This window comes from Oryzias latipes, chromosome 12 (genome assembly GCF_002234675.1).
Source record: "Oryzias latipes chromosome 12, ASM223467v1".
Classification (NCBI taxonomy): Eukaryota; Metazoa; Chordata; class Actinopteri; order Beloniformes; family Adrianichthyidae; genus Oryzias; species Oryzias latipes.
The window spans coordinates 29,363,901-29,377,625 of NC_019870.2; positions in this window are offsets into that span (position 1 = coordinate 29,363,901).

Below are 13,725 nucleotides of genomic sequence, written 5' to 3' on the forward strand. Positions count from 1 at the left end.
AATTAAAAGGATCATGTATGATGTTTTAGAGCAGTTGTTTCTGTATTTGTTAAGTTCAATAGCGACTGTTAGATAAATAACATATAAATGTCAGCACCTTGTCCCAGCGCAGCAGAGTCCATGCTGTTATAACATGCTTTTATTTTGTAAATACAATAGAGCTTTGCCTTTATTCCAACACACATTGGTTCTACATTCAGACCAGCAGAGGTCCCCAGTGTTCATTTGAGGTCTCAGGAAATGAATGAACCATTTCCCAAAGATCTGGCTGTAGGCCTCAGAGCCTGGTGGGACTTCATGGCCACACTGCCAAGAATGCCGGATCCCATGAACGCAATTCCCTCTGTTAACCACGGGGGTGGAAACATCATCACCATCCAAACCATCACTGCTCAGGGGGAAGCTGGAGGGAGCTGGAGTCAACAGTAGCCTGGCTGCATGGACCATCGACTACCTCTCCAACAGGCCGCAGTATGTGAGGCTTCATGACTGTGTGTCTGATGTGGTAGTCTGCAGCACTGGGGTACCACAGGGTACTGTGCTCTCTCCTTTCCTCTTCACCCTGTATACATCGGACTTCACACACAACACTGACAGCTGCCACCTCCAGAAGTTCTCTGATGATACAGCCATTGTCGGGTGGATATCTCAGGGAAACGATCTGGAGTACCTGGAGGTCATCACCAACTTCGTGGACTGGTATGCTCTGAAGCACCTGCACATCAACGCCAGCAAGACGAAGGAGGTGGTGATCGACTTCAGCAGGAAACCACAGCTGACTGCACCGGTGAACATCCAGGGCTTGGACATCGAGGTAGTGGAGGACTACAAGTACCTGGGTGTTCACCTAAACAATAAACTGGTCTGGACACACGACACAAATGCCCTGTACAAGAAGGGCCAAAGTCGTCTCCACCTGCTCAGACGACTGAGGTCCTTTGGGGTGTGCAGGACACTGCTAAGAACTTTTTATGACTCTGTGGTGGCTTCAGCCATCTTTTATGCAGTGGTCTGCTGGAGCAGCGGAAGCTCGGAGAGAGACAGGAAGAGACTGAACAAGCTGGTCAGACGGGCCGGCTCTGTCCTGGACTGCTCCCTGGACTCCATCGAGGAGGTGGGTGAGAGGAGGATGTTAGCCAAGCTGACATCAATCATGGACAACCCCTCTCACCCACTGCACCAGACTGTTTCAGACCTCAGCAGCTCCTTCAGTGGCAGACTGCTGCACCCACCATGCAAGAAGGAACGCTATCGCAGGTCCTTCATCCCAGCTCTATCAGGCTGTTCAACACCAGCCTAAGTAAATAGTTTTATAGTTTTTGTTTTTTATTCACTGTACAAAACTGTATATACAGATGACCTGTATATACCTGCACATCTCTTTCCCTGTTTATTTATCAGAACACTCTTACTTTTGTATATATTTTTTCAAATGTGTGTCTGTCTAACTTGTCATTACTGTCTGTACATACTTGCGCCAAACTCCATGCTACTGTGACAAGGAAATTTCCCATTCGTGGGATAAATAAACAAATCTAATCTAATCTAATCTAATCTTTGGGGTTGTTTTTCTGCAGAGGGGACAGGACAACTAATCTTTGTGTAACCCTTGTGCTATCCTAGGGAACTTTAACATTGGGAGTCGGGTCATCTAGACCCACTAGACAGTGCTCTGAACCTTTTTTCTTCAATGATTTGTGATCTTCACTGGTGTCCATGGATTACATGAAATCTTTCCACCTCTATCCACCTTTGTCATGGTAGGGGGAACACGTCAATGTAAGGGGGGTCATCTAAGATAGCACAAGGGTTAAGAAAGGAATGACTGGGGCCATGGTTAGTGAGGCTTTGGACACAAATCTTGTCAAAAATGTCTCCTCAGCATCGAGCATAGAAGGCAGAGGATCCTCCACATGCTGCGTGCTCGCTCCACTGCATTTACATCTGGCAATGAGTCCGAGTACAAAGCTGCGAAGTACGGCCTGAGAAAGGCCATCACAGCAGCAAAGAGGCAGTACAGAGAGAAGCTGGATGGCTTCTATTCTACTGCTGACTCTGGCCGCATGTGGAGGGGCCTACAGCACATCACGGACTACAGAAGCAGCACCAGCACCATCAGTGCTGCAGACAGCCTGCCCGACGAGCTCAATGCATTCTACACGCGCTTTGAGACGTCCACCCCCCACACGGAGGGACCGTTATACTCTTGGACCATTACACCCCCCTCACCCCCACCAGTCGTCTCATCAGCCCAGGTAAACAAAGCCCTGAGGAGGATCAACACCCGCAAGGCAACCGGTCCGGACAACATTCCTGGACGAGCTCTCAGAGCATGTGCTAACGAGCTGACAGACATTCTCACCTCCATATTCAACCTGTCCCTCAGCCAAAGAGTGGTCCCCTCCTGCTTCAAGACCACAACCATTGTTCCCCTCCCCAAGAAGAGCCCTCCCACCTGCCTGAATGACTACAGGCCAGTGGCACTCACTCCGATCATTATGAAGTGCTTTGAGAGGGTGATGCTGACCCACATCCAGAGCAGCATTCCAGACACACTAGACCCCCCCCTGCAGTACGCATACCGGCCCAACAGGTCCACCTCAGACGCCATCGCTGCAGCACTGCACACCTCCCTCTCACACCTGGAGAATAAAGACTCCTACATCAGGATGCTCTTTATTGACTACAGTTCTGCATTCAACACAGTTGTTCCCCACAAGCTCACCCACAAACTGTTCTCCCTTGGAATACATCCCATCATCTGTGACTGGCTCCTGGACTTTCTGACTGGCAGGCCTCAGTCTGTCAGAATAGTGAACAGGACTTCAGCCAGCATCATCTCTAACATTGGCACACCCCAGGGCTGTGTTCTCAGCCCCATCCTCTACACCCTGTTCACCCACGACTGTGGGGCCTCTCACAAGGACAACATCATCCTGAAGTTCGCCGACGACACCGCTGTGATAGGACGCATCACTGGCGGGGACGAAGCAGCCTACAGTAGGGAGGGGCCAGTCTGGTAACATGGTGTGGGGACAACAACCTAACCCTCAACACCGACAAGACAAAGGAGATGATAGTGGACATGAGGAAGGAGAGGAGGAACCCTCATCAGCCGCTTCTTATCCGAGGTCTGGAAGTGGAGAGGGTGAGCAGCTTCAGATATCTGGGGGTCCACCTCAGCCAGGACGTCACCTGGACACTAAACACATCACAGCTGGTGAAGAAAGCTCATCAGCGGCTGTACTTTCTGAGGAGGCTGAGGAGGTTCGGCATGTCCCCGAAGATCCTCAGCAACTTCTACAGCTGCATGGTTGAGTCCATCCTGACCAGCTGCATCACAGTGTGGTACGGCAGCTCTACCGCTGCGGACCGCAAACGCCTGCAGAGAGCGGTGAAGACTGCGTCCAAGATCACCAGGACTCCTCTTCCCTCGCTGCAGAGCATCTACAAACGCAGGGTCTGCAGGAGAGCTGCCTCCATCATCAAGGACCCCACCCACCCGCAACGAGGACTGTTCACTCTCCTCCCCTCAGGACGGAGGTACAGGAGTGTGAAGTGCAGGACCACCAGACTCAAAAACTCTTTCTTTCCCTCTGCCATCAGACTCCTTAACAGCTGACTGGAGTCTGGAAAAAACAAACTGCACCTTTGCTTATCCTAATTGCTGCTACTGTCATTGTCACTTTTGCACATTTGCACTTTTACAACTGCCACTCGACATCTTGTGTTTCTGTGTGTATGATGTGAGTGAATTGTTTTGTTTCCTCTATACTTTGGGCATTCGGAGCAGACAGCAAAGAAAGAATTTCATTGTGCAGGGAAACCCGTTTCTTTACTGTGCATATGATAATAAACCCTTTGAATCTTGAATCTTTGAATCCAGCGGGACAATGATTCCATGACACATTGCCTGAGCAACAAGGGAGTGGTTACGCAAAAAGAATTTGAAGGTTCTGAGGTGGTCAAGTCAGTCTTTGGACCTCAATCCAACAGAAACTCTGTTAAGGAAGTTGAAGGTCCTTGTTACCCCAAAACATCACAGCTCTTGGGAAGAAAGGACCAAAATAGCAGCTACAGTGTAAACCTGCTGAAGACCTACAGGAAACACTTGACCTTTTTCATAGACAACCACAACCAGGGCCACATTTCAAAATACTAAGAGGAGTGCAGGTGAGCTTTCTCACAGGGGCTGCAAGTTCTGTTCTTTCAGGTCAGTTCCTCATTGAGGAGCAAACCCAAATTGTTCAAGCTGGGCAATACTTGCAGTTGTGCTTCAATTTGCCTCAATACCCCAAAATATGTGTTTGTTCTTTTCACAATAAATCTCTTTATTTGAGATGTTTCACATCAAGCATAGAAGCTCAAAAGAAAAGGTTGAACTGTTAAATATTTTTAACAACAAAATACCATGGAGGTACTCAACATGGCAGCCTGGGTCTAACGATGGCTGTTAAACTAATATCTTACTCTGATACTTTTTTCTGTGACTAAAATACCAATAATGGTTTGAAGTAAGGTTTAATTGCTTTTCTTGGTCATTTTCTTATTGCAAATTTGCATCCATTCATCTATTTCCAATCTCTTTCTGGGTCACAGGGTTGCTGGAGCCTATCCCAGCTACTCCTGGGCAAAGGCAGGGTACACCCTGAAGAGTTTGGTGGTCCATTGCAGGGCCAGACACACTCACACCTATAGGGGCAATTTACAGCTACCAGTTGACCCAAAAACTGTCTAGATTTGGGTCTGTGGGAGGAGTCCCAGGAGAAAACCCACACATGGACAAGAAGAACACGCTATGCAGAAAGGTCCAGCTGGGATTTGAACCTTTTCACTGTAAGACAAGAGTGCTAACCACTACCCCACCATCCAGTCTATAAATATTGGCTTATCTATTGAGTACTTATCTTTGTTCTGTTCTGTCTAAAATGATAAAAACAGAATCAACATTTGAGATTATTTGGTTTAGAGAAAGTTAACGAACAACAAAACCTGAGAATTAACTGTTGGGATTCACCAGCATGGAACAAGCATTTTATTGTTTCAGCTCTAATTATTTCTACTCTAATTAATTTGTCTTGATTTAATTGTGTTTCAAGTGTTGAACAATATATTATTTGCAAAATCGTGCTAATAATAATGCAGAGTTTAGTGAGCATTCTGTCTGAATACACAATCTTTGAGTGTAGGAGGGAAGGATGTCGTGTCAGTCTGTTCACTCAAAATCAACATTTGTACTTTTTAAAATCTTTGGATTATAAAAAGATTCTCATAGAATCTATGAGAATTAAAAATACAGATTTCTAACTGAGTTTTAAAAAAATCTAGAATAATTTCTTTTTTTAACAACTTGTTTTTTTTACAATGATTTTATATTTTTTTAGAGCTAAAGTGACGGTTCTGCATGTCTTCATGTTTTCTACACATGCTATCAAAGTTAGGTACAAAATGGTACCAAGACTATCAGTGAGATGTGGCCAAACAAGGAAAAAGACTATCAATTCACTGATTCACCTTCAGGAGCCTTCAGGAGTCTGAAACCGGCTTTGATCCACACTCACCAGTTTTGAGTCGGTGGTTCAAACCTTTCGTATCTTCACAGAGCATCAGGGTGATTGATTTTTAACAACAGTATCCTCAGATATCCATCTGGAGCTGGTTTAGCTCGTGCTGGTTTGCAGCACCTTCTGTCTGTGAAACCAGGGTTCAAATCTGGGCTGCTCCATATTCCCTTCTCTGCTTCTGTGCCGGTCCCAAGTCCAGATAAAGAAGGGCATCCGGCATAAAACATTGCCAAGTTAACCCTCAAAAGAGGGGTTGTTTCACTGTGGCAACCCCTGATGGGTTACACCAAAAGTGTAAGAAGAAGATCCTCAGATATCCATCTAAATCAACTTTCTGTTGGTGAGGTGAAAAAGTTTGAGGGCCAACCCTTCAGCCTGATATACTTGGAACTATTTCAATAACATCAAATGCAAATGAACTACTTAATGAGTACTTTATTGCAATGGCAAACATTTATTTCCTTCTCATAGAAAACATGACTTTAAATACATTTGTATCAAAATGAGTGTCATTTTTGCCGTGTTCAGCCCAGGTTAGCTTGTCTTGTGTGGACGTTCCTCTTGATACTGAACTTCATGAAAACAGCCACATTTTCTTGGCATTTCAGGCAGACAGCTGTTTCGTATTTCACTGAATAAATATGCCAATTTCCACTTGTCCTGGAAGAGGTGGGCTTCACTGTCAACTTTTCTTTCTCCATCTACAATTTAGAAATGAGCTAGAAAGCGTCACAGAAGGGTCAGCCGACTGTGTTGCCACAGGTTTACAACGGCTTCAATTGTGATTCAGCCAACCACAATCAACACGTTTTAATTTAGAAAATGCTAGGCGCCGCATTGCATTGATTTTATGAAATGAGCCTGCGGGCGTGTGCTCTGACACGAACTGGCGACCTGTCCAAGGTGGATCCAACAGTAGCAAGGACAGGCTCCAGCAACCCCACGACCCTGAAAAGGAATGGCATGTTAAGAAAATGGATGAATGGAGCTTGAAGGCCGGTGGAAATTTGGACGTTTGTTTGACTTCCTGGGCGGGGGCGGCGGGCCCCTGCCTTGCTCCTCCCTGGACCAACCGTGGGCCGGGTGGGTGGCTGCCTGGAGTGCAGAGCGGGTCTCCCTTGGGGGGTCCTGGCTCGTACCTGGGGTCGGGGCGGGGGGATGCCCGGAACTCCTGGGTGGTGGTGGGGTGCTCGTCTGGGGCTGTGGGCGTCCTTCTCCGGTGGGGCCCTGCGTTGGGCTCTTCCGGCGCGGCGGGGGGGCTGCTTTCCTGGTTGGGCTGGGGCGGCGCTCTCTTTCCCTCCGTGCCTCCCTGCTCTCTGGCTCTGGGGGCCTCGCGGCAGTCCTGCTGGCCCTGGCCTGGGTGGCGGTCTTGGTCGCCCGGGGGGCAGTTGTTCCCTGCCGGTTCCCGTGTGGCGTTGGGGGGATTCCGGCTGCCGCTGCTGCTGCGGCGGGGGTCTGGGTGTGGGGCTGGCTGGGCGCTCCTCCTTCTTTTCACATTCCACCATCCATTTTAGAAGAACATAAACACTCACCTGAACACAGGTGTTAGCTCACCTTTGCACTAATAGTTTGCATGATTGGATGAATGAAATATTTCATACTAGTTGGTTTAAAGGCATAGGTATGCGTTTGTGAACACTATCTGTTTTGTGTACATGTTGACATGTGGACATTTTTGCAGCTAGCAGGTGTGTTGATAACATTTGAGTGTGTGTGTGGACAGGCCCCGCCCTTTTTGTACTACATTTGAACCTTACCGTAATGATAAACAACCAGTAAACCTGTCTGCTCTATGCTGCTTCATGGTCTTACCCCCCCCTCTCACTATCACCCCCCCTCTCTAACATTCCTCTCTCTTCTTCCCTTCTTTCCTTTTCCGTCCGGTCCAACACCAAAGATTTTCAAACATGATTGAAATTAATAAAGTTTGGCCTCAATTACAAAAGGGGTTTATTCAGTCATACCTTTGGTTTGTCTGAAGATTAATAACTCCTCTTGTTAAAGTAAAATATGTCCAACACAAGAGGCCCTCAGCTCTCATCTGTCTGCCTAGCTGTTGGACAGGACAAGTTAAAAGAAAAAAAAAAAAAAGGAAATTTGGACGTTTGTAACCCAGGTTAGTAGAACTATTGAGATGTTTTTTTTTTTATCCTGTAGATGGCGCTGTAGTTGGACATTTACAAAGGACTTGGTGAGTCAAATGATTATTATATAATCGATTATTTTCTTTTCATTTTCTTCATTATAAAATTGTGACTTATTTTGGTACCGTTTTTTATTTGTAAGATGATTGTAGTCAAAATGACATTATTTTGAGTTTTCTTTTTATCTTGAGAAACTGAACTGTGTTAATGAGCCACGAGGTGCCGTTAGCAAGCTAACCCTCGTGTGAACTAGCCGCATTTCACAATGTGAAGTGTTGGCGTGACCTACATTTAAGTGCTGTGACTGAATTTTATGTTTATATTTATTTATATACATTTTATTTTGTATTGCACTTATGACAGGTCAGGTTTTTTCATGTTGTGAATTCACCACCGTCGCGAGTGCCCAGTTCCCACACACCGCAGCAAATGACGGAAGTATGGTGATGGCGAGCCACCCAACTGGAGTCTGAACAGAAGCAACCTTAAAAGAGCCCTGGAACTCTGATTGCCTCAAAGGAGAAATTGAACACTGCATTCAATCGTGGTAGGAGAGTGACTACCTTAATTCCACAGGTGCCCAATCACCTGGATCTGAACGAACTGCCCAAGGACGGAACAGACTAGTATTTCTTTTTTTTTAGATATTGTTTTGATTAAGAGAATTTTATATATTTTTATTGCATTATTTTTTTGTGAACCAATTATTGCATTATTTTTTGTGAACCAACCTGGTATATTGGGTTTAAAATTGAACTAAAGAGTAATTTTCTGAAAACCTTGCAAGGTAAAATTTGACCAACCCCGGGGTTAACCAATTTTCTTTCTACACAAATTTTATTTGGGTTATCAGGTTTAAATGTTCATGTTCTGGAATTATTTGAAAGTGTTTTTGTTAATTCCCATCCATTTATAAATAAGTTAAAAGTTAAAAAATCATAATTGTGGTCTGTGGTTATTTTTTTAATTTAGTCTTTTCAACTGCTCCTCTGAACCTAGAACTATTCTGGTCCAACTCAGCATTTGAGTAGGTATCTGGCTCACGGGTCGGACTTTGGACATGCCTGATCTAAAAAAAAAAAAAAGAGTGTTTTATTGAAAACCACAATCTAGAGTGATTTGGGTTGTATAAACTGTAATTTACTTAGCTTGTTGTGATGTTTGAGTGGCAGCTTGAGCCAGGTGAATTGGTACTTTGTAAAGAAAATGACTTCTTTTTATTTTCTTTTTAAATGACTCACATTTATGTACAAAGCAAAAAGTAGTCAAGATGTTTACTTGTGAAGCTAAGGGCCATTAAAAGTTGAGGCATAGACAGATTTTTTGGACAATAAGAAATGTTTTTTCTTCATTTTTTCCCATGAAGAGCTGCAGATCTCAAAACAGGAAATGCAGATGTTGTGTGTACAGAGCTGAAGTCCACTCTGTGGGATGGCAGTGGTCAAGGGTCCAGCTTGTGGTCTTTGGCTGTGTGGTGCAAAGATCGCTGTTTGTTTCCACAGTGCAGCCAGCAAATCCAGATCTGGACCGGGGAGTTCAGACAGGAAGAAATCAACTGCAGTCATCAAATAAAGACTGTCAGGTGTCGGGGTGGCCCTCGCACACCTGCCTGAGGATCGGGTCTCACGCACCTGTTCTGCATCTAACCAGACAGCCTTTGTCAGTCCATCACGCCCTCCAGCCTTTGTCGGCTCATCTGCTTCTCTATGGAAGAATTCACCGATCGCTGCTGAAGCCAAGTCACCTCTTGACAAACCAAATCAACTCTTCAATCAAATCCTTCTGGATTCATCGCCACATCAACAAACCTCTCTGAATCTACTGCCCATCTGCCAGTTGCCTCTTCACCGGATCAGCCATCCACACGTCTACATTCAATAAGCTGCACTTTTTCTGACCTATTCCCTGTCTGCTTGTGGGTCCAGCTTATTCAATACCTGACAAATGACAAACTCCCCACTGTAAAAGCAGCCAAGGGGCAAATCTTCGGATCCATCGGATGTGGCAGAGAAAACTCTCCTCAAACGGGGGAGATATTCTCTGTAAAGTTTAGCTGTTGGGTGAGGCTGTGCCACGGGAAGGTCTCGTTGGAAAGACCAGGTCCAGGTCCATGTCTGAGAGGTAGAACATTTCTATCGTCCAGGCAGAAATCTCAGTGATCGGTGGTGGTGGTGGTAACCTAAAGTTTATTTTGCTGAGCTCAATCCTAATTTTGTTCTTTAACTTATTCTGCAAAAGCATTTTGATGTTTTTTTTTTTTAGAAAAATCCTGATTTAGACGTCGACAGCTAGTGTGTGGGGGTGTGGGGGGGACAGCTTGTACAATTCTATTTTTGTCAGCAGCACCTCAAACTGCGCTCTTGTTCCTCGCTTAAATGTCTGAGTTGTAAATCAGTCCCAGCTCAGTAAAACTGATATTTGCACACACAGTTCAAACCCTTTGAGGGTTTTTGGTTCCTCAAGCTGAACGTCCAGGCCGTGTCTGATTCATGTTCCCAGAAAGAGTTTGGGAAGCAATAGATCCCTGAGAATGGATTCCTGTGATCCTACAGCAGGTCTCTCATTCAAACACTGCATGTGAACTGACAACATGTCTTCACATTTCATACAAACGACGATTGGACAATCATGGGTTGATACCACACTGTGACTTAAGTGCCAACCTGCAAAAGAATTCAAACAAATCCAAACTTTATTAATGAAATCCAACACAGAAAAAAGAACTGAACGTTTGTGCTGATGAGCCAAGTTCAGACAGATTTATGGCTCCTCTCCAAGTGTGTTCAGAAAGGTTGGAGTGAGATTTGGCTCCATTTCAGTTTTCAACGTTTTTCTCCTTCTCCTTTACCTGAATTATAAACTTGACCCTCCGTAAAAAGGCAAAAGCTCAGAGGTTCAACTTGCTGTGACGTCAAGCAGAACACTGGACTGCCAAAACTAACAGCAGGGAGCAGATGTTTCCATTCTGAGGATGTCAGGAAATCCCAGGAGGGTGGAGCTTGTGACCTTCACGCCTCCACCTGCACAGGGAGTGACGGACAGGTGGACGAAGAAAGCAGGATAGCAGACGTAAAAAGGGAAGTAAATGGTTCTGAGAGATCCACTTCCTGCTATACTCTCCAATTCAAGATGGAGTTTTAAGCACCCCAAAACACACACTTAGGCCATGTCTAAATTCCCACCCTAACTACTAAAAAACTATGTAGAGCCCTGGATTTTAAAAGCACCGGGCTCACTACTTTCTTTTTAAACGCCGGATATGACGTCATCAATTTCACAAAGTTAAAATCTAATTGATACGAGCGTTTTGCAGTGATTATTCATGAATCCACTGTCTTCTGAAGACAAAAACTTTGATGGTTTATGAAAAAAGACAGTGTATTGGCAAAAAATGTTCTGACGCAATGCATTGTGGTCTATATTCGCCAACCTAGTGAGCATCGATGCACACTGATTTTTCGCAGAGACTTCTGGGAAACTTCTGTGGCCCTGGATTTTGGAATTGTAGATTTGGACAGCTCTACAGCATGGCAAACGCGCTATGTAGGGAAGGAATTTGGACACAACCACGGTCACTGAATTTACTTCATTTTTACTGGGGCCAGAAGTTAGCTATCTTCTATGGGTGACGTCACACTTACTCATTCCAGTTCTTATATATAGTCAGTGGTCCAGACATCAAACCCTGACTTGTAAAGAGGTTTCAGATGAGGAGCACCGAACTTTTCACACAGTCCAGGCTCTAAATGAAGAGATGAGAAACAATCACTGAAAGACTCACTCCAATCCTCTTTGGATCTTCTCTCAAAGCATTCCCAGTGTTCTTTAAATCATGATGATGCAGTTTTTAATCCAAATCAAAAACCCTGTGTTGTTTTCTAGGACATGGTTCCTGCAGAGCGGCAGGAGTTCATTAGAAATTCACCTCTGAGATGTGGGCGGGACTGTTGATGAGGAAGTAAGCCTCCAGTTTTTTCCTATGATGCTTTCATTTACACTCTTTCCAGAAAGCTTACAGCCCCTTACGACAAATGTTTTTCTTTTTTTTTATTCAAAGTGTGTTCAACTCAGTCTACCAGCATATGTTTCTTTTTGGCAGTTATCTTGCCCCATATCTTCCCTTTATTTACACTCTCTCCCTCCAGCTTACAGCCCCTCACACCTCCATCATCACATTAGTGGTGCAACAAAAACAGCAGCAATATCCGATCTATCCAGGGGGGTATTCCAGGAAGCATGTTTAAACTAGCCTGACTTTAACCCTGAACTCTGGCTGAAATCCGCCTGAACTTGCTTACTCTGAGTATGTTGGTTCCAAAAGACCGGATATGAGTTGGCCTAATTATGCTCCACTTGGTAACCCTGGGTTAATGCACGTGCACAGCAGGTACATAAAGACATTCTCAATGGATCGCCGATCTCCGGAGTCACCATGGAAACGCGTGGAGAAAAAAAGAGAGTGCTATACTTTAGTGAGACGGAGTCTAAGATTTTAATGACGGCGTATGAAGATCAAAAAAGTAACACGGCTGCATCATCAGCAAAAGAAAGAGTTTCTGCTTGGAGAAAAAGAACAGACAAAGTAAACCCAAAAGTTTCTATCTCTTTTATATATATATATTATTGTACTTCTTGAACTCTCTTATGTCTAAGTTTGAGCCTGCAGATATACCGGTACTCATTCATCAACAAAATGAATTCCCATCATTTGATTTAATTTCATTTACCATTTCTCAGACATTACAAACATTGGACTAGTGGTGCTATATAAACTCTTCATCCTCTTCCTCCCTCTCACTCATGGTGCAGAAAGAATTAAACATGACAGGACAAATAACTTGACAAAACACAGTAAAACGGCTAAACACATTTGGTCAAAAACCCACACTTAAACCCAAATCCAGACAGGCAAAGGGAATGGTATCCCACAATTCCTTGCGGTGCCGATCTAACAGCAGCACCAAAGTTACACCTACTTCATTGAATTAATTTGAATGAAAGTAAAATAAATGTCTGATAACTACGTGTTATTTTTAAGCTAACTTAACTAAAAAAAAGATTTATCTTAACTGAAGCAAATAATTAAGTTAGATCAAAGTATAAAGTTTATCTTTCCAACATCCATATGTGGTCTTATCACCCTCTCATGGTGGAAAATGTATTATCTGAGCTTCTTCATCCACTAAATCATCTTCAAATGGACACGCCTTGCTGCTTCACCTCTCTGTAAACTAACTAACCTTCAACTAAACCTGCTCCAGACCAGGTTATGTTCAGAGCATGAGTTGCTATGGCAACCTGACCTACCCTGAAACATACCTCTGTTTCTGGAACCGAAAGCTGAGGTTATCCACTTCCTTAGCCTCAAACTTACTGTGATAACTAGCATAACCTGCTTTCTGGAATAGCCCCCAGCCGTCCAGTTAAGATCCAGAAACCAGCTCAGACCAGGAAAACTAAGATGGACATGGATCTATTCGTAGATGCACTAGAAAGGGGCGGAGCATGGAGCCTGTAACCTCCCATTGGTGGTACTTCGTCACGGCTACAAGCCTCTTCCAACGGCATTTTTTTCTCTGCTCCTGACTCCCACAATTTAAATAAAGAAATAGTACAAATTTAAGCTGAAATTTCTTTATGTCTTCCATCATAAGAAAAAAGCAGTTGAAAACACCAGAAACACAGTTTTCCTTGGAGTGCATCGTTAACATCTGTTTTCAAGGGCAGACTGGCAAACAAGCTGAAAAACATTCACATTCCACCAAAGTGTGAAAGGCTTTGACCAAGCAGCATCAGTTTCTTCCAGCATGATTTGGTTCCAGTTGAAGAACTATATCCACTTTTCATAAACATGTGACACATGTTTACCATTTCTGCTTAATCTGAATAAAAATCACTCTTTTTCCATCACACAAGCAAAACACGCGAATGTAAACTCTGAAGGAACAGTAAGACGTTTTATTACCAGATCACATTATCATCTCTGCGTGACTTTGTGAGAAGTCTTTCTTCGAGAG